The sequence below is a fragment of the Anabrus simplex genome, chromosome 1 (assembly GCF_040414725.1).
Source record: "Anabrus simplex isolate iqAnaSimp1 chromosome 1, ASM4041472v1, whole genome shotgun sequence".
In the NCBI taxonomy this organism is placed as follows: Eukaryota; Metazoa; Arthropoda; class Insecta; order Orthoptera; family Tettigoniidae; genus Anabrus; species Anabrus simplex.
In genome coordinates, this window is record NC_090265.1 from 290,403,084 (window position 1) to 290,430,130 (window position 27,047).

A 27,047-nucleotide genomic window follows, 5' to 3' on the forward strand; every position below is an offset into this window, starting at 1 on the left:
TAGTGCAATGTGCCTGCTTATTTCGTACCCTGTTGCAGATACACATATGGCTGACCTTCTGGTAGAATTCCTGTAGACTACCTAAAGACTGCTGTGCTTTTTCAAGTCAAGAAAATTATCCTAAGAAAGGGCAGGAAACTAATCTATAATATTTTTGTGTGTGATATTAATTTTTCCAATAACTTCCTAAATTTTTATAAATAGATTCCAAGACAGAGGTGAAAATTAAAACCAGAACAGGTCCCCAATATATTTCCTAATCTGCCAAGGCATTTTTCTGAGACAGTTTAGAATCTTAACACACTCTCGAAAAGGCAATCCTTGCAGAACGATGTTTCCCTCAGTAATAAAAGCCCTAATCAGAATCTGTCTGTAAAGAGTTCGTAGGCTTAGCAGTTGAAGATGTCCCTGACATTGTAAATGCTGGGAAAACAATTGCCTTGTTAAAGAAGATATTGGAGAATTGGAAAATTTGATCGAACAGAATAAACAAAATGTTGCTAAAACGGTGAGAGTTGGCTGTGTGGTTCGGGTCACATACTGTATTTCACCTCATAATCGTTGCACTTTTTATAGCAACATTTTTGAAAAAAAAATAGTAGGGTGCAACCATTGCACAAAGAATATTTTTATACTAGTATCTGTATTACTGAACAAATTAATTTATAAATCAATTGTATTTTATAAAAGCATAAGGTGCGTGTAATACTCATGTATATACATCAAGTTAATTAAAATAGTCCAAATCAAAATTCATAATCTATTCACAATAAGGGACACTGGGACTGAAATTTCTAATTCCTGTAAAAATTAAGATATCATGTTAATATTTGGTTGGCTCAAGGTATGTACTATTGTAAATATCTGTACTAAATTTGATCAATGTAACTTTACTAGTTTCATAGATATTAATTATTTTCCAATATTTGTATGCAAATTATCCAGATATTCTAAATGTTAAGCATATCAAAGCGATCATGACATTTTCAGATGTATAAAATGTCCTACGCATTACAGATATGATGCTATTACCTTGAAAATTCACATGAATGTTCCTTAGTACATTATCCATAAATGTGTGCATTACTTTTATGATTGAAATTCTGGTTTGCCTGTAAAAAAATTTCAAACCTTAAAATTTCAATAAACTTCAACAGGGGTAAAAGTCCTATATCCATAGTAAATAATACAATCTCAAAAATGATGCATAGTTTCATTTATATAAGAATAAGGTACTAGGCCATTACTTAAAAAATGTTCTATCAGCATTAAAGTTAAAATGTTACACTAGCATAACAAATATTGCATTAATATGAAACACAAACTTCCCGGTAAATAATTTACTGGAAATCTTATGTGTTGGAATTTGCTGGTTTGGGTATCAGATTCTTTGTCACTGCCATACTACGTCATTTTCGGATCCATCTGGTGTGTCTTGGAGACTAGTTCAGGGGGTATAATGTGCCAACTCTTCGTTGCCCACGAGCATGAGTCAAAGGATGGACACCAAACATTTCCAGTGGGGGGTCGATTGCTGATTGCCGCTCATCATCCACTCGTAAAATCTATGTAAGTGGTCTTTAATTTTTTTTTCAATATATATATATATATATATATATCCAGTGGCTGCAAAGTAAACGATAGACCACTGGGAATGACTGCCTGTTGCTTCGATCACTTCATTCATAAGATGATCTCGGAATCTATCTAAAATAAGCAGATTCGGCTGTTTCAGTAGTGCACTCGATCTTCTGTCCCTCACAATTTTAATCAAGTCTAGGTCTAGCATGAGTTCTACGACCATCCAACCCTTTTGTTTGACTCGTACATGAATTCTACGGGTAAATTGTATTTGCTTAGGCATAGTTTTCCTCTTGAAAATAATCCATGTCTGCAACTTTCTTCCATCAGCTGTAATGGTAAGCATTGCCGTGCATCATAATTTCTCACTACCGCTGATTTTCATAAAATATACACTCTGATCCTTTTAGTGCAGTAGTGTTGTTGCGAGGCACATTGAGAAAAACTGGAACCTGATCAGCATTACTGATTTGAAACAGTAAGTATGATGTTTCCTTGCACAAACGTAAGACAAATCGGTGAAAATTTACAGTCTTGTCCATGTAACCAGCAGACAACCTTTGATATAGTGTTGTACTTCACACGAAAATATTGTCATCGCATAAACCTCATAACCCACTGACTACTCGCCTTAAACTGAATTATGGGTATGTTTTGTTCTCCTGCTACCTCCCATGCCTGAATTTGTAACTTTTCATATGATACACTGTTGTCATTGTTATGCATTTCGTTGTTTTGCACAAACCTTTCTTCGTCAAATTTCGGACACTTCCCTGTTACTGGACATCTAAACACGCATCTACAATAGTTTGTGCTTTTTACCTTGTCTTTTAATTTCTGCTAGACATGCATTATGTTTTCACTCACAGAGAATTTTCTTTCCGCGGCTCTATTATTGTGCCGTTCATCGAAGACCATTACCTTTAGCTTGAAGGGCACAAAATAGTTTCTATAATTATCCATAAATACAAATATATACTTCACACGTTAAATTGTTATGTCAATTGCTGTCCGTAACTATTCAGTATTATTGTATTCAAAATAAATCTTAAATTCTCACGCACACATATCTACAGTAATCACAGAAACACATGTATCTGTACGTTCCAGTGCAGTCGATACTTCCCCGAGACAGGAAACAGGAAAAACCTACTTATCTTCCACGAGATGGGAAACGGAAGAAACCTACATATCCCCAACCCATAGAGAGGCCCACTTGAAGTGATGTACAAGTGTTGCAAGCAGGGGTGTACCTACTCATGTATTTCCTAGTACCGGAAAGCTCAATTATTATTACATAATTATATACTATAGCAGACCACAAGAACATGGCAGTGTTATGAAAAAACTCATTAATTGTGATGTTTACCTTTGATAAGACATAAGAGGAATTATGAACGTTCTCTTTCGTGAATTACATTCTCAGTGACTCATTATGTCACAGTTAATAATTTACAGCCTTACATATTTCAAATAAGAACTCTTTTGTCACTGGTGAATAAATTTTACACAGTCTCACAACCAGTACGTCGTACATATACATATAAGGGTGTTATTTATACATTATGCAACATCTTGCAAATGTGATTGTATTGCCAAATTGCCTATAAGCCATATACATATTTAAATTGTGCATTCATATGCAACTTACATTGTAGTTCATTTACCTTTTAAACGGATTCATGAACAAAATTTGAACATGCGATAATTATGCAATGAAATCTTAAAATCCAATTTTTTAATTTTGAATAAAGGATGCGACGATTACGTGCTGGTGGTGGTGGTGGTGCTTATGCGGTGAAATACGGTAGCTGTGAGCTTGCATTTGGGAAGATGTTTTTCTGTGGTTTCCCATTTTCACACCAGGGAAATACTGGTACTGTACCTTAATTAAGGCCATGGTCACTTTCTTCCCAGTCCTAGCCCTGTACTATCCCATCATCTCTTCGAGACCTGTCTCAGTCGGTGCGACGTAAAAGGTGACCGTGGAAACAATATGTTCACAGTGTGCTGGGCAACGAGAGATAAACCGTGGATGATATGGGAGGAGAGGGGTAAGACATAAATAGCAATAAGTGCACGTAATTAGGAAAATACAAGGCTGCTAACAGATAAACAAGATTTGCCAACTTCGGATGAACAAAACAGATGTATTCAAACAAGCCACAAGTTAAAAATAGCACAGCAAGAAAATATGCGACAAGCAGAACACATTTCACAATAGATTTTACATATGTCGATTACATAAATATCAGTTAGATTTTATCCAAATAAAATAAACAGGCAGGTACATGAAACAACACCAAAGTTTTCGAATGAACTGTGCAATGAATAATAAGAAACATTAGGGAAATAGGAGAACACTTGAAAAGGAGGCTGAACCAAAGAACAACATTTTAAATTACTGAAGTCCAGGCATAGGATAAGACTTAACCTGAATAGAGAATAGTGCCTGATGACAAATGACAAGTTCTAGAAAACGCTCGATACAGCAGAGATGCATTTAAGCCCCATAAAATGAAGTTACCAGTCCAGAGGTTGAGTATAGGTAATCTTCAGTGTAGAAAACTTTTTTGCTAGCGGCTTTACATCGCACAGACACGAATAGGTCGTATGGCGACAATGGGATAGGAAAGTCCAAGGAGTTGAAAGGAAGCGGCCATGGTGTTAATTAAGGTGCAGACCCAGCATTCCTGGTGTGAAAATGGGAGACCACGGAAAACCATCTTCAGGGCTGCCGACAGGGGCATTCGAACCCACTATCTCCTGGATGCAAACTCGCAGCACAGCCAACTCGCCCGGTAGAAAAATATTTAAAGCACAGAAGTATGAAAGGTTTTCAAGTGTATTGACAAAATGTTCATCTTCACAGAAATTCCAACAACATATATATTAATAGTAATTAGAGATCCACTTCTCTCTTATTGATTGTGATCGATTGTAAGTACTCGAAACAGTAGTCATGGGTAGTTTACAATGAAAAGTTTACAATACCTCATGGTCGAATTATAATCCCATATTGAGATAAAAACTTTTGCAGCAGCATAGCATAAAGATGTTCCCCTCTCTCCAACAGTTGATGAATGCCTTGAAGTAGAAGGCAAGGACTGTTGTTTATATAGGCCAGTTGGAGAGAGGTACAGGGAAAATCATGACACGCAGCACTAGAAATTCCAAGAACGTCCATGAAGAGTGTAGAGTTGATAAGTCAATTAAGTCATGCCAGTTTAATGCAGGTAGTCGGCTGACAGTAGTCCCGCAGCTGTGGCAGTGTGCGGATGGCAAACGTCGGAAGAAAGCAGCAGAAAATGACGAATGCAGCGGAGGTGGGTTGACAATGTTACATAATATATCAGCAACCAAGTCTTGATCAGACCCAAATGAAATATGCCTTGGAGGTGCTGCATGATGCTAACAGAGTAACTGAAAATGTGACCGATAAGGTATAAGCACAATACATTTCTCTGCGTTGTGAATCAGAGGAAGCTTTGGAAACTAAAACCAAAGAATATATCTCAATATCTGATGATAGTATGGGTCCGACTCATTGGCTGAACAGCCAGCGTTGAGACCTTCAGTTCATAGGGTCCCGGGTTCGATTCCTGGCCGGGTCAGAGATTTTAATTGCCTTTGATTAATTCTTCTTGCCCGGTGACTGGGTGTTTGTGTTTGTCCCAGCACTTTTCTCTTCATATTCAGACAACACACCGCCACTACCAACCACCACCAAAATACACAATAGCGATTAGATATCTCCGTATAGTGTTCGCGTCAGGAAGGGCATCCGGCCGTAAAACAGGGCCAAATCCAAATGTTCTACACAGGTCGCACCCACGACCTCACAGGTGTAGCAAAATAAATAAAGAATTAAATCTGATGATAGTATGGATTTAGACATTCTCTTTGCTGACATTTTAGCAGAAAACAAACAGTATAGTGAACTTTGGCAAGTAATAAAGCTTTGTCTTATACTGTCACACAGAAATGCTGCAGTGGAGAGTGGCTTTTTTCTATAAATAAATCAATGATGTTAGAAAACGACACAAGTGTAATAGACTAATATAACCTGGAAATAATATTAACCCATGGGTAAACAATGCCAATATCGAGCTTGAATTATTGTTGTTGTTGTTATTATTATTATTATTATTATTATTATTATTATTATTATTATTATGTGTGGAAGTCGTGTTAGCGAGTGTTTGAAATCAATCATGTGAATTGATTTTGTTGGGTTGGTAGTTGACATGCATCTGTTGCAGTCTTCTTATTCTTCGTGATAGGCAGTTGTTCAAAATGATGTGTGTGTAAAGTGTAAATAAATTGTAAATAAAAACAGTGTACACAAGCGATAGCATATTGTGTGCAAGTTTGTGGGTACATTAACATACATGAGGAGTCAATTATTGCACATGTGTATGATTACATTTTGTACTATGGAGGTGTCAGATGCATACCAGTTAATCATAGATTATTATTATTGGTGAGATGTACTCATAAGAAGTACCAGGATTACTTGGAGAAGACATGCCTGAAGGTCAAAGAAGAGGACAGAAAAAAAGCTGAGAAACGAAGAATAAGTGCTAAAATAAGAAAATTGGAAGACAAAAATAAAAAATGCGGTTGTATGGTGAAGCCAGGATTAAAGATCAAGTATGCCTACTTGAAACCAGAAAAATTTTGTGTGTAATTTTGTTGTTGTGCTGCATTTTGTTTTTTACATTGTTACCAACATTGTGTGTTCATTAGTAATTTTAATACTAATACTTTCTTTATTCGTGTATAAATAAAATATTTTAACCTTTAATATTATCTGGCAGATTAGGCATGATGGTAATTTATGTAGTACAAGACTTGCAGAAACTTATTATATATGCAAGTGACCAACTATCAAGGGAAGATTTAAAAAAAAAGAGAAAGGATTTCACCATCACTTTGGGCAATTTTGCAGCGGGTGAGATTTATTTTATTAAATTAGAGGACTAAAAATCTCCTTGCGATCAGTTGGTTGGCGTTACTTAGTATCATATTTTTCAGTCAGCTTGGCTGATCAAGTTGCTGACCTGAAAGTTGTTCCACGGGAAAGCGACAAAAGTTTTTCTGGTAAAACTGTATTTTAAAGTATTGAGATCTTTACATCGTGTAATGTATATAGGGGTTTTTGTAAGATGATTATTATTATGCATAATTCATTATTGTGATGTTTAGCGGAATTGTTGATAGTTTTAATTAATTTCTGGATTTTCTATGTTCCCCATTTTGTACTTTTTTTTTTTTTTTTTTTTTTTGCTTTCTTTTTTTCATGGTCCCTTAGAAAAATGGAGAATTTAGGTTCCACTGTACAGATAAAATGCAAATCCCAGGGACTATGTAGTTTCATCACACAAAAGTACTTTTTAATTGAATAAAAGGCACAAAACTTAAAGCATTCCTGTCCAAGAAATCAGTTGCTGAAAGGGACTGTATTTAAAGTAGATTTAGAAAATCTTCCTCTGTAACTTCTCTGTGAAATTTTCAAGTTGCCTAGTCCTATAGAAGTTGTTCTTTCATAAAATGTTGATGTTTAGCAAGGAATACCAACAGGAACAACCTGCTGGTGCATTTGCCTTTTAAGCAAGCAAGTTGAAGGGCTCTCAATTGAATCTTCACAGATAATAAGACATGGCTGTTGTACTCAAAGCAGCTGCAGCAATATGTACAATGAAGTAGACACACAGTATTTTTCTGTCTGTTATTCCTACGATTCTGAGGATCACGATCTACGATGAGGCTATTGTTCAATCTTTTCAATCGTTTGTGGTCCTCAGCAGATGTGCTGCACCAGATAGGTCCAGCGACATTCTTGATCATGTGAAATCTCGTCTACAATCTATCTTCCCAGGAATGTTTCCAAGGATAGCCAGTTTTTCGGAGCATGTTGCGTAGTGTGCCCAAAGAATTCTTAAACTCTTTGTTTGGTCATTGATAGTATTTTTATTCTGAGGTTGAGCTGGTTAATGGTGGAGTCACTGGTGCAAAATACTGCCTGAGGTATATGCAACTTTCCTGCCAGATTTCAAAAGAATCTATTGTCTTCAGGTCTGTAGCATGAAGAGTCTGTCTCGGCTACATGGAGGATAACTGTAAATACAGAGACTGTATACTACTCCCACCATAACGAGATGGACCATTCCATCCAGAAATGGGACAAATTCATCATTAGCCTACATGTTTGGCCATAGTGGTTCTTAATCTCAGGAACACAGCTACCTGGATTGGAAATGACCAGAAAGGTATACCATTTCTGAAATGATCTCCAATTCATTGAAGAAATCTGTTATCAGACCTGGCCAACAGGTGGAAACTGCAGATGCACATGATGATGATGATGATGATGATGATGATGATGATGATGATTGTGGACACCTTTCTGATCTTAAATTTCCCAGGCAGTTTGCCATTTATTCTAACCATGGCTGGGTTGGCTTCATACAAATTTCTTATCAGCCAAACTAGATGTGCAAGAACTACATTTTGAACAAAATTTGCCATAGTTTCTCCACGGAACACGGTTTAAGACCTTCTGGTAGTAAAAATCAGATAATGAAAGGAAGTTGAAATTCTCTCTTTTTTTTTTTTTTTTTTCCTTTCTTTCTTTCTTTCTTTCTTCAGTCAACTGATGGATGTTTAATATCTATCCTCGTGTACCTTTATCTCGGACAAATCCAACTTGTTCATGGGGCAATCCTTGAATCAAAGAATGCTTGAAGTCACTCTTAGGTATGTACTGCAGGATCTTGCTTGCATATGAAAAAGGAGCCAATGTTTTATGCTCACATTTGACTTAGGAGGCCTTTTAATGCAGAGTGACAAAGATGGATGCAGCCCAGCTTTAAAAAATGAAATTAAACAGATTACTACAACTTGCATGTAACCTGGAGAGTTGAGTTGCAAGTTCTGCAGACTTCTCAGGTATAGTGCCAAGTGATTTTGATGTAGACCTATTCCTGAATCGTAGCTTATTGTTAGAAACAATATAGAGAAATGTTACTTTAAGCTATGGATACACACCATGGTATTTTAAATTTTATAATGCTTCCTTCAATTCAAGCCTGCCTGTCAATACAGCTTACCAAATCCAATACAAAATTAATGTCATGTACCCAAGCAATGAGTCGGGTAGAATAAAATCAAGACCAGGCAGGTGGTTGTGTGATTTGGGTCACGTAGCTGTAAGCTCACAGTTGTGTACCCCGAACCGTATGGCCAACTCAAAGAAATTGGAAATTTATTGAACATCTTCCTTGGTAAGTTATTCCAATCCCTAACTCTCCTTCCTATATACCATGGTGTGCCCCAATTTGTCCTCTTGAATTCCAACTTTATCTTCATATTGTAATCTTTCCTACTTTTAAAACACCAGGCAAATGCTGGGGCTGTACCTTAATTAAGGCCACGGCCGCTTCCTTCCCACTCCTAGCCCTTTCCTGTCCCATCGTCGCCATAAGACCTATCTTTGTTGGTGCGACGTAAAACAACCAGCAAAAAAACCTACTTTTAAAGACACCACTGAAGACTTACTCGTCTACTAATGTCATTCCACGCCATCTCTCCACTGACAGCTCGGAACATACGCTTAAATTAAGAACTAGTGTTAGGTTTAATGGTCCACCCAATTAATACACTTCACTTTACAAGTGAAAACTATTTAATATAAAAATATATTAAACATACTTTAGAACATGTTTCTTCTCATTTGAGACTTCTTCAGCCATAACATCTCGTAGCAGATTACAATTCTCATTGTAGCTGTCCAATAATTTTAAAATGGAAGAACCGCTGTCCTTTAAGAACTGTGTGAGAATACACTAAATATAAAATATACACATTATTTGCATAAAGTTGTCCACCACTTCTTGCAAAAAAAAAAATTACTTCAGTGTTAAAATGTGAATGACATTTCTTGAAAATATGGCATGCAGTGCTTGTAACTGATAGCTTCAGTGTACTGACTGAGGGTGATTTGAATTCTGGCCTCGGAATAGGAAAAAGGGACCAAATCCTCATCAGAAAGCTTATATGAAAATTCCTTTCAAAAAATAAGCTATTTCTGGTAGAAGGAATCTAATGCTTCTAAGATAGCCTGTCATATGGCAAAGATCTGCACTGTATGACCACTATATTGGTAGCCTAATTCTTAGGAATATTCCTTTTAAAAAAGGAGGGGTCTGGAAAGAAAGAGATATGTAAAATGAATGGGTTTAGAACCCTTGGAAATTTAAGGAATGAGTTTCCGTCACAAATGCGTGATGTAAAAGCTTACCATCAAAGTGGGTGAAACTCCCTGTAGCTAGTTTACATCTGAGCCTCGCTCTGACTTGCTTCTCACCACACTACTGGGCCTGTCATAATTATGTTTCCTTTCGCCCAGCGGAACTTGGCTAGGGGTGGTAGGCGGGGGAGCAGTGCTATTAGTAGGGGAAGGGGAAATAGCTCAGCCTGCATGAAGAGCGTGAGGGTGGGATGTTTGTTATTAATTTTTCATGGTTATAAAAGCGACTGTATCTGTTCATATAACAGACTAGCAAGATACCCGTGCTTCGCTATGGTATTATACTGAAATTTATTATTGAATGCTTATCGTTTTATATACAACCCGCCGATATTCGTGATCTGACTAGTTTTCTGAGAGATTCCGCCAAAATTCAAGATCTGGCTCGTTTTCTGAGAGATTACGACAACGTTCCTCCCATTTTTCAATCTTTTTTCCAGCAATCGATTTTGTACTTCCCGGGCTAGGTCTAGGTATTCCACCCGATCAGTTGGGTCCCTAAATCTTTGCCATCTTTTCCTATAAGCATTTTTAATGTGGATCAAATCCTTGAGGAGATCCGGCGTGGTGTCGTCTTGGGTGCCTTGGCGGTACTGAACTGGCGGCAGGACTGCAATCGTAGTCATTACCCGTCCATGACCCATTTCCAGGACGGTCCGCACATTTTGACGACGGTCCAGAACATTATTATTATTATTATTATTATTATTATTATTATTATTATTATTATTATTATTAGGGTGGGTGAAATTAGTTGAATTAAGGTTATGATTATTATTATTATTATGTTCTGGATCCCACAGCAAGATGCAAGACCGCTACTTGGCGGTAAATTACATCTGCTGCCATTGTCGTTATTGACAGTATGACCAGCACCATTGTCGCACGTAGGCAAGTGTGCAGGATTTCTGGCGATACGAATGACATACTTCCGTGCATTATTTACCTTATTATAGAAATGAACAATTGCATGGTCAATATCATTCCTATCATTTATTTCAAATGTGTTAAAATTTTTATTTATATGCCAGGAGAATCTACTGTAATCTAAGAAGGTTCTCCAAAGGACAAGTTGGCTCTTGAAAACGAACCCAGGAAAGATTAAAAATGATCGGTTTATGATCAGAATAAGTACACTAGAGTCCCGTTAATCCGAACCCCGTTAATCCGAAAGTCCGGTTAATCCGAACTGAAATATTCGATTTTTTTAAAGTTATCCTTATTGAAATAAAAGAACATATTATAAAATGAAGATTAACTTGCATTTTATTAGTCATATTTTACTAGAATAACTTAATGTAAACATAATTACACATTATAAACCATCAATCACTGGTTGTTTATCTATACAAAGTCTGTAAGTTTCTTTTGCCGTAGTGATTGGTACCTACTCGAAGAAGCAGTGTTAAACCAGCGTCTCATACACATCACATCAGTGGGCGTGGCAGCGGAGTGTTGCTCGACGTAGCGTTCGGCAAGTTCTAAGGCGGCCGCGGCATCTGAATGTGACACTAGTTGTTCATTGTGGTCTTCTTCGTCGTCACTCTTTTGCTCATCAACTCCAGATTCTATCTCCACCATAGCTACAATTTCTTGGTCTGTTTGTAATTGATGACAATCAGCTTCCATCCACTCGCTAATGTCATTTTCATTGACTTCCTCACACCCAGGAAGTTCTTGAACGATTTCAAGGAGATTGACATTTGCAGACGTTTCCGCTGGACTCTCGATGAATGCGAGACTCGGCCACAATTTCTTCCACGTTTTCCTCATGAGCTGCTCACTGACACCCTCTCATGCCTCTGCTACCAGTAAACCACGTCCTTTACATTCACGTCCTTCAGTTTTTGAAGAATAGTAAGTGAACTCATCCGGTGGTATTTGAAGGTGCTCATATACGTCAGCCTCGTGTAAGTAGATTTACTGGCATGAAAAAGAACTCCTGCGGGAAAAAATTCCGGCACCTCGGCGTCTCCGGAAACCGTAAAAGTAGTTATCGGGACGTAAAAACAATAACATTATTATCAGAAAATATTTTCCGGTTAATCCGAAAATTTCGTAATCCGAACAGACTCCGGTCCCAATTAGTTCGGATTAACGAGACTCTACTGTACATTGAAAATCCACAGCCGGTTTCCAGTCATTCAACCGGGTCGGGAATGGAATGAATAAGCCCCCAGCCAACGGTGAGGATAGTGGTCAGCGCAGATCTTTGGCATACGCCAGGCTGTCTCAGAAGGATTAGATTCCTTCTACCAGAAATAACTTATCTTTTTGAAAGAAATTTCCATATGAATTAAAGCTTTCAAATATTTTGATGTGGATATGGTCCCTTTTTCGTATTCCGAGTCCAGAATTCAAATCTCCCTCAGTCAGAACACTGAAGCTACCAGCACTGCATGACATATTTTCAAGAAATGTCATTCAAATTTTAACATTGAAGAAAAATTTTTTTTGCAAGAAGTGATGAAAATTTGTATGTAAATAGTGTGTATATTTTGTCTTTAGTGTATTCTCAAACAGTTCATAAAGGACATGGGTTTCTCCATTTTTAAATTGGTAGACAGCAACATTGAGCGTTCTAATCTGCTACGAGACATCATGGCTGAAGAAATCTCTAATGAGATGACACATGTTCCAAATTATGTTTAATATATTTTTATATTAAATAATTTTCACTTGTAATGTAAAGTGTATTGATTGGGTAGACTATTAAACCTAACACTAGTTCTTAATTTAAACTTTATCAATACAGATCTATATGATTAAGTTCGTAAATTGTAACATACTACTTACTCGAGCAGCTTGTCTTCTTTCTCCCAAGCGTTCCCAGCCCAAACTTCACAACATTTTTGTAATGCTACTCTTTTGTCGGAAATCACCCAGAACAAATCGAGATGATTTTCTTTGGATTTTTTCCAGTTCCTGAATCAAGTAATCCTGGTGGGGGTCCCATAAACTGGAACCATACTACTATACTTACATGCCCTCTCCTTTACATCCTTACTACAACCCCTAAACACCCTAATAACGATGTGCAGAGATCTGTACCCCTTATTTCCAATCCCGTTTACCGTATTTTCTCGCATAATTAACGCACTTTTTTTTTACTAAAAAACAGGCGAAAAATTTGTATGCGTAAATTATTCAAGGAATTCAGATATTAAAAATATTTACAATTTATTTTACATTTAAAAGAATGCATGAAATATATACACACAATTGGTTCAACTCATTTGCAGTTATTGTCATTTGGCGTAAAATTACGGCGTGCGTTTCTTTCTGAAAGTCAGATAGGGTACATAAGGTAAGTTGGAGACGCAGGTTTGAAGTACAGACACTTGAAAGTTCTCTTACCGTTACGAGCTGACTATATGACCTGAAGTGAAATAAATATGAAGTAATAAAAGTTCAATTCATGTAAGTACATAATAATGACATACCGGCAAAAAAAGTCTTATCTTCGAGTTCGCTACCAGCACTGGAGGAAGAACTGCTGCTACTGTTATCACTGCTCACATCTCTCCATAAGAAATCGTCTTCACTCCTGTCTGACAAATTTAAGATTCCTGTTTTCTTGAAACTCTTTTCAGTCACCTTCGAAAAAAAACATGTCCCAAGCGCACAATAACCACTCACAAAGTAGTTCCACAGGTCGTTTCCGAATCTTGCCTGTTGGGGTAAGTTCATGCACACTTCCCACCATTTTTCACACATTGTCCTTGAATGGTTTATTTATCGAAACGTCCAAGGTTACTAAGCTTAAGTTATTAGTCGGTTCCCACCTTCCAATACTTATCATCATACATCCAAGATTTGAAGTACCAAAGTCAGTCCACCAGCAATCACTGCCAAATCGGTTTTCGGTGGATTTTTTTTTTTTTCTCTCTCTATTTGTTTTACGTCGCACCAACACAGATAGGTCTTATGGCAACGATGGATAGGAAAGGCCTAGGAAGTGGAAGGAAGCGGCCGTGGCCTTAATTAAGGTACAGCCCCGGCATTTGCCTGGTGTGAAAATGTTTAACCACGGAAAACCATCTTCAGGGCTGCCGACAGTGGGGCTCAAACCCACTATCTCCCGATTACTGGCTACTGGCCGCATTTAAGAGACTGCAGCTATCTAGCTCGGTTCGGTTTTCGTGGTTTCCAAAAACTTCTTAGTGTCTTCCATCAGGTGGCCACGAAAAAACTGTCCATTACAAGAAGGGCCTGACATCGAAGGAGGGACCCTGCTCTATTTCGCCAAACTGTTCGTATCCAATCTTGTACGAGTGACGTGTCCATCCACCCTTTTTCCTGGATACGAACGTGGATCCCTCGCAGAAATTTTACTTTGAGCATTGTTTTTTTCACTTTAGAACGAGGTAAGGTGCAAGCTTTCTGCCATCAGCTCTACAGCAAGCATTACTTTGCATCGTTGCTTTTCGCTACCCGTAGTGCGTATGATAACATTCAATGTCCCTTTTGTATCGATTGTTCGACTTTGTGGCATGTTGAAACTTATTGGCGTCTGATCTGTGTTCCCTACTGTGAGAGAGCAAATATTCCTTAACTTTATGCTTCTCAACCACAAAGCGGTGAAAATCTATTACATTTAGGTTGAAATCATTCGGCTTTCTTTGGCATAATGTTGTTCTTCGTTGAAGAGAGAGCCCATTTCTCTTCATAAAATTAATAATCCAGCCTCGGCTAAGCTTAAAATCCAAGACACTGATTCCATGCGCAGCAGCTATTTGTCATCCCTTAAAATACAGCATTTCATGAGAAACGGCATATCCATCGTTGCGTAAAGAATCGCATATTTAAGTAGATCCTTCTCTACTTGCAGAAACTTGCCACTTGGTCGCTTGAAGTGCAATTTTCTGTTTCTGCCATTCCCTATTCCTGTATGTTTCGGCATAACTGATCACTGCGAGTTTATACGATGCCATATTACTGAAATACTTGCTCATTGTAGATTAATAAACAGTTTTGAGATCACAGAAAGCACATGTACCATTCCCGAAACACTCGTAAAATATGTTCGTACCAGACTGGAATAGTGCGTCACTAGCCACTTCTGTATTGATTCACTCACTGAACTAGTGCAGTGGTGTTTCCTACCGGCTGATAACAGCCCATTGCCCAGTATTTGGAATGCCCGGTTTCACAATAGGAAGGCTGCTACTCGTGTAGTTAACATCTTTATTTCAAAACGCATCCGGAGATGCATCATGGATCAACTTGATCAACAAAAGTAGGTGTGTCAAGTTTGGGAACATTTCTTTTTCTCCACTTTGGACCCAAAAGTATTGGGATGCATAAATTATGCAAGGGTGTTAATTATTCATGAAAATACGTGATTACCCCAACGAAGATCTTTCCTTATATTAACACCTAGGTACTTACAGTGATCCCCATAAGGAACTTTCACCCCATGAACACAGTAATTAAAACTGAGTGGACTTTTCCTATTTGTGAAACTCGCAACTTGACTTTCAACCCCGTTTATCATACCATTGCCTGCTGTCCATCTCACAACATTATTGAAGTCATTTTGCAGTTGCTCACAATCTTCTAACTTATTTATTACTCTACACAGAACAAAATCATCTGCAAAAAGCCTCATCTCTCAGTCCACTTCTTTACTCATATCATTAATATATATAAGAAAACATAAAGGTCCAATTCCCCTTTTAATTATTACAGGGACAGATAAAGCTTCGCCTACTCTAATTCTCTGAGATCTATTTTCTAGATATACTGGGCTGTCCACCAGCCCCTTGCAATCCAGTTTTAAGCATCCCTTCACATTTACTACAATTTGGAAAGACATCGGTGCCTCTTCCCTAAACCGGGGTAATATGAGGTGTGTGTTTACAGGCTAGAAGACAGCAGGAATCGTGAGCATCACAATTAATTATGGGTACCTAAAATGAGTACGGATACGCAGAACACATACTTTAAAACAGGAGGTGGACACACAGACCGGGAGCATGTATAGGATGGGAAGTGGACACCGTAGGTCAAGTGTCGCAGTAGTTTACATGGCTAGCTGCGGTAGGATGTGTGATAGTTGACAGTGCTCGAGGGTTAGAAGGTTAAAGTCCCATGCAAGTATTTTTTTAAAGCCAGTTGCCTGGGATGTGGCAAGGTTGTATACTTCATACTGGTATTTTTCACAGACTGGTTTATTTGGCCCGAAAAGGGCCATTGGTATGGAACTGAGTTGATAGGAGCTAGGAAACATGTGGCGGGATTTCAGTTATCTACATCGTTTAATGCAGCACCTGCAAAAACTGACTACCTCCGTGGTGGCAATAGAGCTGCGTGCGATGTTGTAAGGACCGTCTGACCCGTTGCAACATCTGTGGCAAAATGTATCGGCATGCCTCGGTGATGAGCTGTCTAAGGTGACAAGGACTGGCCAGCTCCTGTGCATACACCCGTGGTTTTACATGGTCCCAGAGAAAAAAATCCAGGGGCGTAAGATCAGATGATCTGGCGGGCCAGGGGACATGGGTATGCAATATCCACATAACAGACGCTCGGCTGATTTTAGTCTCCTGTGCAATGGCCCGTGTGCTAGTATGAGGGTTACACCGGATAGCGTCAAACACGACCTCTTCATTGTTGGCAGACATCGCAGGATGATCTCGAACAGGCCATGTCCTTCCCAGGGTTGTAGTATCTCGCAGGCTTCTTTCCACATTCTGAAATGTCATGCCCGTCGGTTGTCGCCTATCCTATCCATTTATCAAGATACGTTGCATGGAGATGGTTCCGGACGACCACCACCGCGTGCAGTGGAGCTCCATCATGTTGAAACCTTCTCCTGCAGCAGTCAACAAGTGGCAAGTGTTCCAAAAATGGTGGTAGCTCATCTTGGAGAAACAGCAGATAGCGTTGGCTGGTCAGATGTCCCTCAAAGAAATAGGAACCGATGAGGTGATCGTCCATGATTTCACACCATATATTCATGCCCACTGTACCTGAAAATTGTCTGTCACTCCAGTAATGCATATTATGGCAATTAATGGTTCCATTGTTGTGGAATTGTGCTTCGTAAATAAGAGAGTCGCTAGAAAAGCAGGATCAGTATCCATGTGCTGTAGGATCCATTGATAGAACGCCACCCGGGCATCGAAATCATTACCATGGAGCTCCTGGTGTAAGTGCAGATGGTATGGGTGAAACCGGTGGGTATGCAATGTCTACATGACAGATGCTTGGCTGATGTTAGTCTCCTATGCAGTGGCCCATGTGCTAGTATGAGGGTTACACCGGATAGCGTCAAACACGACCTCTTCATTGTCAGCAGACGTCACAGGATAATCTCGAACAGGCCGTGTCCTTCCCAGGGTTGTAGTATCCCGCAGGCTTCTTTCCACACTCTGAAATGTCATGCCTGTCGGTTGTCGCCTATCTGGATAGTGTTCTTGGTCCAAGTGTTGTGCCTGGTATGCATTCTGTCTGGCTTCTACAGAGATAAATAACATATTCACATACTCGTCGCTGGAATACATCTCGAGGCAGTGAATAAACTTTGTGTTAAGAATGGCTTCGAAGGAGGGGAGTTCGCGCAGCTACATACTTACCTGTCATCACATGTTATTATTCCAATGGGGCATACTTGTGGTCTACGAAGCTTGGAACATGCATGACGTAGCTAACTGGCCACAGACCATAATCTCCTCATCCTCGTCCAACCCAGCACTGTACCCAATGCAGTGATACATACAGTCTTTTACAGGGTGAAATAAAGAAATCAGTCTTTGGAAGCTATCAAGTATGCAACCTTACCACATCCCAGTCAACTGGCTGTTAAAAAAGAAAATTCTTATGTGGGATTCGAACCTCCTGTCCACTCACATAACTCCCCGCCTGCTTGTCTTGTGAGCTAGTGCGACATTGACCTACGGTGCCCACTTCCCAGCCTATACAGTACCATGCTCCTGGTCTGTGTGTCCACCTCGTGTTTTAATGTATGTGTTCTGCTTATCTGTACTAGTTTTGCGGGTTCATTCGAGGTACTCATATGAATTAATAGGGGTTCTCACGATTCCTGTTGTCTTCTAGCCCTTAAACACACATCTCGTTATATTTCCCAGGTCTAGGGAGAGGGACCGATGTCTTCCAGAATTGTAGTAAATGAGAAGGGGTGCATAAAACTGGATTGCAAGGGCCTGGTGAACCACCTGGTATAGCAACCCATTCAGTCACTCTTTTGCCTAGTCAATAATTGCACTCGTTTTTGCCCGTAGTCTCCCTTGATCCACCCTATCAAATGCCTTAGAGAGGTCATTCGCAATACAGTCCATTTGACCTGAATTCAAGATAGTTTGTTGTTATGCATGTTAGGTACCAAAATGGGGGGGAAAATAGCAATGTAAATTTAGATCTTATAGCAATATTGTATAGTGTTTCTTGAAGTGATTCCTAGGTACTGTGTATGAGTTGATTATGTATGTACAGAAGACATTATGAGTAGAATTTAGTAAGTAAAATAAATTTATTAAGGATGAGCTGTGTGTTTAATTTAAAAAAAGTTAAGTGTAAATTGCACAATACTGTGTTTTAAAAAAAAAGTCTTCTTTACTTTTTAACTTAAAATGTAGTTGTTGAAATAATGTATTTTTGTGTATCATTTGCCACCAAGGTAGAGACCTCATTTGCAAATAAAGTATTTTGATTGATTGATTGATTGATTGATTGATTGATTGATTGATTGATTGATTGATTGATTGATTGATTGATTGATTGATTGATTGATTGATTGAACTGCTATATCTTGATCGAATCCTACCAGTTGAGCTTCAGTGGAATACAATTTCGTAAACCTGAACTGCCTTCTATTGAACTAATTTTTAATTGTGCAAACATGTCTAATATAATCAGAAAGAATGCTTTCCCAAAGCTTATGTGCAATGCATGTCAAACTGACTGGCCTGTATTTTTCAGCCATATGTCTTATCACCCTTTTCTTTATACACAGGGGCTGCTATAGCAACTCTCTATTCAATTGGTACAGCTCCTTCATGCAAACAAGTCAAATAAGTACTTCAGATATGGTGCTATATCCCAGCCCATTGTCTTTAGTATATCCCCAGAAATCTTATCAATTCCAACCGCTTTTCTAGTTGTCAGTTGTTGTATCTTATTGTAAATGCCATTGTTATCAGAGGTAAATTTTAAAACTTCTTTAGTATTAGTCACCTCCTCTATCTGAACATTATCCTTGTAAGCAACAATTTTTTCATCCTTCTGACTGAATACTTCTGCCTTTTGAAAATCCCTACATACTCACTCCCCTTGTTCATTAATGATTACTGGAATATCCTCCTTGGAACCTGTTTCTGCCCTGAAATACTTATACATATCCTTCCATTTTTCACTAAAATTTGTATGACTGCCAATTATGCTTGCCATCATGTTATCCTTAGCTGCCTTCTTTGCTAGATTCAATTTTCTAGTAAGTTCCTTGAATTATGCCTTAGTTCCACAGCCATTTCTAACTCTATTTCTTTCACATTTCTTCACAGATTAGGCATGGCTGTTACAGTCAAGGCAGGTGCAGCGATATGCACAATGAAGTAGGCACACACTGTTTTTCTGTCTTGTTATTTCTATACTTCAGAGGATCATCATCTCCATCGTATGTGGTCCTCAGCAGATGTGTTGCGCCAAAGAGGTCCTGTGACGTTCATTACATGAAATCTCATCCATGATCTACCTTCCCAGGAATATGTCCTAGGATGGCCAGTACAACTGTGGCAGGTTTTGTTCAAAATGGTGTTCCTGCCAATCTGGTTTGGCTGATAAGAAATTTGTATGGAGCCAACCTGGCCATGGTCAGAATAAATCACAAACTGTCTAGGAAATTTAAGATCCAGGAAGGTGTCCATCAAGGCTATATATTGTCACTGTGATATCCAACCCATGTTATGCACATGACACTGCACTTACCACCTCTGATGAAACAGAAATGACTAAGCTCATTACTGATGTAAAAATTCCAAGTGCTTTAATTGGACATCAGAATAACATAAACAGGTGCAAAATAATGGTTGTGTCAGTGCAACGTAAAGCAAATTGCAGATAATATCAACAATGGCTGTTCTTGCACTGAAAAGTTTAGTACAAATTCTGCTGAGTCATTTATATTGTTAATTATTAATACCTTCAAGTACGGAACATTGATGGGACAAGGGATTTCTTCAGAGGGCTAAACAGACAGGGCCGATTGCAGAAATAATGACTAGTTTTTAAGCATTAGTCAACGTTTAAATCAAGCACGATCTTCCATTGCATAAATAAAGTTCAGCTGGTTTTTAACTAGACATCGTTTAAAGTTTCAATATTGGTTTGAAAATGGAGATAAACGTATCTTTCATGTAACTCTCTGCTTGTCACAACCAATGAAATTCATCAGTGCACGCGCCCAACGTCAGTCAGCTGTTTGTCGTCCTACACGTTACTCAAATGTGGCTAAGCATGAGTGTTAGTTTTTGATTGATTTTGAAGTAAAGGAACTTGGTGCCTTCAATACTTTATTGAATTTCATATGACTTAATGATGCGATATCACAACTTGATGACGGACATGACTGTTGCTTGCGTAACCATTTTCAACAATACAAAATCATCCGACCATTCGGAAATAGGCTTGGAGAGTGCCAACTTCAATTAATGAAATACATTTACAAAAACTAAGTCTCTTCATAACAATGAGCATGAATTGCCCACAGGTAAGAAATATCGCTTTCGGTGAAAATTAAGTCTCATAATATTATCGACACTAAAGCAACACGCCAACGTACAGGAAAGTGTAGCTTTGATTATAGCGTTGTTATGGTTAGTGGAATCTAGTCATAAATAGCTTCGATGAAGGGAAGATGAACAATAGTAATGTGTAACCTAATGTGTTGTACGGGCCACATAGATGTAGCTTGCATTCTGGAAATCGTAGGTTCAAAACTCATCAACGGCAGCCCTGAAGATTGTTTTCCATAGTTTCCCTACTTTTACAGCAGGCAAATACTAACCCTCCTCTTTAAACAATAATCACCACTACTTGCCTTTTGCTATCATAGTTGACGAAAACTTACCTGAATAAGCGAGACGATTATATATAAACCACATACAACCACTTTTTAGTTTTCGCTATTATGTGTGCTTACTTGGAAGTAAGTATAAGTGAATCACTCCCAGATGACATATGTGACAGCCCTCTGATGATTGGTATAAGTAATTCTGACATGTACCTAATCGAAGTGTCCTATAATTCCATGGAAATTACCCCATGTGTAATAAAGTATATCGGTTACCAAGAATTGTATTCCAGTTGAGTTACCGGACTGTCCCTTTGTCAATCTCAAAAATTAAGTCTCTTGAAAAGCGAAATCTTATTTTAAGCTCTACCTCTCCATACATTTCAAATGAATTGCTGCGATTTCGCAGTGGGCGACCCACAGAGAGGCCATCGGGCTAATGTTTCTTCCCAGAATTGTCTCAACATGATAATACAAATTACATGTTTCATGGTACATAACCTCTGGCAAGGTTATTTCATTAATGTGCAAGATGTATGAGACAGGAGAAGTCCCATCCGATTTTCGGAAGAATGTTGTTATACCTATTCCCAAGAAAGCCGGTGCTGACAGGTGTGAAAACTACCGCACCATTAGTTTAGTATCTCATGCCTGCAAAATTTTAACACGTATTATTTACAGAAGAATGGAAAAACAAGTTGAAGCTGAGTTGGGAGAAGATCAATTTGGCTTCAGAAGAAATGTAGGAACACGTGAAGCAATCCTGACTTGACTTTACGTCTGATCTTAGAGGTTCGAATCAAGAAGGACAAGCCCACGTACATGGCATTCGTAGATCTAGAAAAGTCATTCGATAATGTTGATTGGACCAAGCTATTTATGATTCTGAAGATGATAGGGATCAGATAGCGAGAACGGAGAATTATCTACAATCTGTATAAAAATTGGTCTGCAGTGATAAGAATCGAGGGCTATGAAAAAGAAGCAGCAATCCAGAAAGGAGTGAGGCAAGGCTGCAGTTTATCCCCTCTCCTTTTCAGTGTTTACTTAGAACAGGCAGTAAAGGAAATCAAAGAAAAATTTGGAAAGGGAGTCACAGTCCAAGGAGAGGAAATCAAAACCTTGAGATTTGCCGATGATATTGTTATTTTATCTGAGACTGCAGAAGATCTCGAAGTTGCTGAATGGTATGGATGAAGTCTTGGGTAAGGAGTACAAGATGAAAATAAATAAGTCCAAAACAAACGTAATGGAGTGCAGTCAAACGAAGGCAGGTGATGTAAGAAATATTAGATTAGGAAATTAAGTCTTAAAGGAAGTAGATGAATATTGTTACTTGGGTAGTAAAATAACTAACGATGGCAGAAGTAAGGAGGACATAAAATGCAGACAGCACAAGCAAGGAAGAGCTTTCTTAAGAAAAGAAATTTGCTCACTTCAAACATTGATATCGGAATTAGAAATATGTTTTTGAAGACTTTCGTGTGGAGCGTGGCATTGTATGGAAGTGAAACATGGACAATAACTAGCTCAGAAAGAAAGAGAATAGAAGCTTTTGCAATGTGGTGTTACAGAAGAATGCTGAAGGTGAGATGGATAGATCGAATCATGAATGAAGAGATACTGAATTGAATTGGTGAGAGGAGAACGATTTGGCTAAATTTGACGAGAAGAAGATATAGAATGATAGGACACATCTTAAGAAACCCAGGACTTGTTCAGTTGGTTTTTGAAGGAAGTGTATGTGGTAAGAACGGTAGGAGTAGACCAAGGTATGAATATGACAAGCAGATTAGAGCAGATGTAGGATGCAATAGTTAACGTAGAAATGAAAAGGTTAGCACATGATAGGGTGGTATGGAGAGCTGCATCAAACCAGTCTATGGTCTGATGACTCAAACAACACAACCTCTGATTGTGATTCACAGTGTTCTCGATAATGTTTAAACATGGCCGGTTAAACATCGGTTTTAGACAGTGTTTAAGTGATAAATAACGTCTCTGCATTGCGGCAGCCCTACTTATGCACTGTTTAACTGTAGACGTCGTCTAAACACCATTTTTGCAATCTCCCCACAATGTTTAAAACTTACCTCCTGCCCATCTGGAGAGTTGCATTGGTAGAAGTCCACTATAGCGAGTACGGCATATAACGAGAACCGTGTTATATCAACAGTTTTTTACTGTTCCTTCGAAATTCCTATATTAAACTGTGTATAATCTTCGGTTACAGAGTTAGCCCTATCACTGGCACGTCCGTTATTACGAGTGATTAAGCATGCGCAAATTTTGCCGTTACTGATATTAATTGCGTCCCAACAATTGTTGCATGCGATCGATCACCTTCGGCATAATTTCCTCGCTATGTCCACTAGCGAATTTTGTCATCAACATTCGAAAGCGATAAGTAATGTTCGTCGACTGCTGTTCCATAAGGAAATTCGAAATGAAAGAGAACATGTTTTCGTAGTAAATGCGTAAATAACGTGTCCAATAACAGTTATTAACTCGTTAAAAATAAAGGCTGAAATAATGATTGCTTGCTCTTAATGCTAAATACTGCAATTAACACTTCAAGATATGGCAGAGTGCATCATTGATTTCAGAAGTTCGTTTATATTTTCTCACATCGTCGCCATAAGACCTATCTGTGTTGGTGTGACGTAAAGCCCCTAGCAAAAAAAAAAAAAAAAATTCTCATGTCTGGTTAAATTACAGAAAGGCCATAATCATGTAAATTTATAACGAGAAGGTTATAATTTCTCCACTGGTGCTTGAAATACGTTTTCATCATACGTGTTGTGCGGTTGTTAGGATAGGAGATGCTGTTTGAATAAGAAAACTGAAACTTTGCCATAAAATGTGATTGATCGATATTCGAAGGCGATGTTGGAATCGATTACTGTCGGCAGCCCTGAAGATGGTTTTCCGTGGTTTCCCATTTTCACACAAGGCTGTACCTTAATTAAGGCCACGGCCGCTTCCTTCCAACTACTAGGCCTTTCCTATTCCATCATCGCCATAAGACCTATCTGTGTCGGTGCGACGTGAAGCAACTGGCAAGAAAAGAAAAAAGTAATACCTGTTGACTGCTGTTCTCTAAAGAAAATTTGAAATGAAAAAGGATAACGCATTTTCATAATAAATGCGTAAATAACGTGGCCAATAGCAGTTGTTAACTTGTAAAAAATAAAGGCTGAATATCCTGCCAACTCGAAGATTGCCGTGCTGAATAAACTGTTGCTTATTTTAATGCTAAATACTGCAGTAAGTAAGAATGGGATAGTCCTCAAGATATGGCAGAGTACATCACCGATTTCAAAGCATATGGTAGTTTATATTTTATTGTGTCTAGTTAAATTTTGGAAAGGCTATTCCCATGTAAATTTTTAGCGAGGAGGTTATTTCTCAACATGCGTTTGAAATATTTTTTCATGATACATATATGGTTAGGTTAGGTGATACCATTTGAAGAAGAAAACTGAAATGTTTGCCACAGAAGCCTCTGGAGTTCTACCGTATTTCTCTGAATCCAAGACTACGTTGTTTTTTTCTCAGAATCTTATGTGAAAAATCAAGGATCGTCTTGCATTCGCGGCTTACCAGTAATGACCACCACTGGCAACTACCGTGGTAACCGTGCTGCTGCTTTTCACTCATGCACTCAAAACTCATTGACAATAAGTGACCGCCTCTTTATTATACTAAATACAGTAGAGATTATACATCGCTAGCCGCGGCAACCAGTTGTACATGTATGCACAGAAATGGCTTCCCAATGTAAACACAACATGGCGTCTCCCCACCTCCTTGCCTAACTCATTGCTGCAGCCCGCTACAAGACTCCTGTAACTGAAATGGGCACAGAGGTGGATGCATAGTAATAACACACTGTGCCTTCAACACCACCCCTTCACTCCCTTCTTCTCCTTTTCAGTACTGGAGTGGTCTTCAACACTACCCCTTCACTTCCTCCCCTCCTTTTCAGTACTAGAGCGGGCCAGTGTTGATTATGTCGGGACACCATTTTTGTGCATGTGTGTACACTGCTTCTGTGTAACAACACTGGATTGGGGGAAATAGTGTAGAGAGAATGACGTTTCTACAAAAACGTTTCTCAAATCTGCAGAATGGCATGAAGACATGTGAGCCTTCGAATTCTTAGAAAGTCCACGGCTACTCAGTGGTAGTCATACGGTAACGCGTCTACTGTACCTAGCGCTCAGTAAAATTACATTTTATAGATAGCTGGAATATTTTCGTGATGAATCATCTTGCTATAAAAATACGTGGAACAGGTGTCGCTGGTAAATTTTCAATGGGTTCTCGTCAATATTACGATGCCAATTTAAGTTAATGGTTATTAAACACTCAGAAATATAGAATAACATGTGCAGCTGCAAGAAAATAAGGCTTAGTCCTAATTGAAGCCAATATTCGGCGTTAGCATGAAGACAAAGATAGCTAAAAAAACGCGTACTGTACAAAAAATGCATTCATTGGCCCGCAGCAAGGACGCTTTAAAGAAGACGAACATGAAATTGTGAGATGTGTGCATGAAAAACGCAAGGGCGGAATGGCCATACTGCGGCGCAATAAATTTGTTCTTTGACCTTTAACGTCCGCGTCGGTATTAGGCCTATACATCTCGAGCCGCTGAAGTTGAACCCAGCAAGCGAGACGTGCTAGTTGCGGCAGCCGGTTGTGCCTGACACTGAGTAAAAGTAGCTTAACAGTTTTATAGACAGCAGGAGTATTTTCCAGATGGATTGTCGTATTGTAGAGACGCGTGGAATAGGTATTGTCGGCAAATGTTTAATGGGTTCTCTTCGATATTATGATGTCAGTTTTAAGTTAATGGTTATTAAACATGCGGAAATAAAGATTAATTGTGCAGCTGCAAAAGAAAATACGGCATAACTAAAACCACTGTTTGGTGTTGGCATGAAGACAAAGATAGTCTAAAATTGCAAAATGTACGAGAAAGGCATTAATATGATTTTACAAAGCAATTTTTGAAAGCCTAATTAAAATTTTTTGGAGGAAAAGTATGGGTCGTCTTGGATTTGGAGAAATACAGTACTGTCATTTTTTCAAAGTGAAATTAAACACCCACTTTCATCCCGGATTTCGAAAAATAACAAATAAGTTAGCCATAGTATGGATGTTATCCATGAAAAAGAAAGTTTTTTAACAAACTGATTGCCAGTATCCTATAGCCCATAAAATCTATTTTGAATTGTCCTGGAGGACTGCGACATATCATACAACTGGATACAAATAAATTATTTATCTTATAATTCATTACATGACATATATTAACATAAACTTCTATACTCTAAAGAGATTTTACCGCGGAACATACATGCCAGGAATTTTATAGAGACTAACCTGGAACTAATCAAATATAATGTTTCAGAAGCTGTACCCTCACTAAGATGAAAGAAGATACGAACAAAATTAGATTATCAGATAAATATTATCTATGTGTAAGACTCAGCAACGTTACAGTTTAAAATTGTCGTGAATTAGTTTTTAATAATATTAACTGTATTCAGTTTAATACTTCCAAAATTTCATTAATGTTAATTTAAGTTTTAATTATGATAAATTTTCATTTTTAAGTAACTAATAATTTAAAAATACAGTCTGATGAAAAAAATTAAGCACCCAGAAAAAGTCGTTGAAAGTGAATGAAACTACATATTCTGAAAGACCATGTACCTTTATTGAACCGCCTCCCATGACACTACAGCCCTTGGAGGGCCTTGGCCTACCAACCGACCGCTGCTCATCCCGAATGCCTGCAGATTACGAAGTGTCGTGTGGTCAGCAAGACGAATCCTCTCGACCGTTATTCTTGGTTTTCAAGACCGGGGCCGCTATCTCACCATCAGATAGCTCCTCAATTCTAATCACGTAGGCTGAGTAGACCTCGAACTAGCCCTCAGGTCCAGGTAAAAATCCCTGGCATGACCGGGAATCGAACCCGAGGCCTCCGGGTAAGAGACAGGCACGCTACCCTACACCACGGGGCCGGCTTACTTTTATTGAACTGATTACAATATGGGATGAAAGAGACAAGGCCGTTGGCAGTTACAGGTGGAATATTGGCGCCAGGTC

The 27,047-nt window shown here is 38.6% G+C and overlaps 1 protein-coding gene across 1 annotated transcript in view; it reads left to right on the forward strand.

Moving 5' to 3' along the window:
* Window positions 1-27,047, forward strand: part of LOC136864220 (ras GTPase-activating-like protein IQGAP1) — a 565,781-nt gene that overhangs the window by 498,965 nt on the left and 39,769 nt on the right. The gene's annotated exons all lie outside the window — the stretch shown is intronic.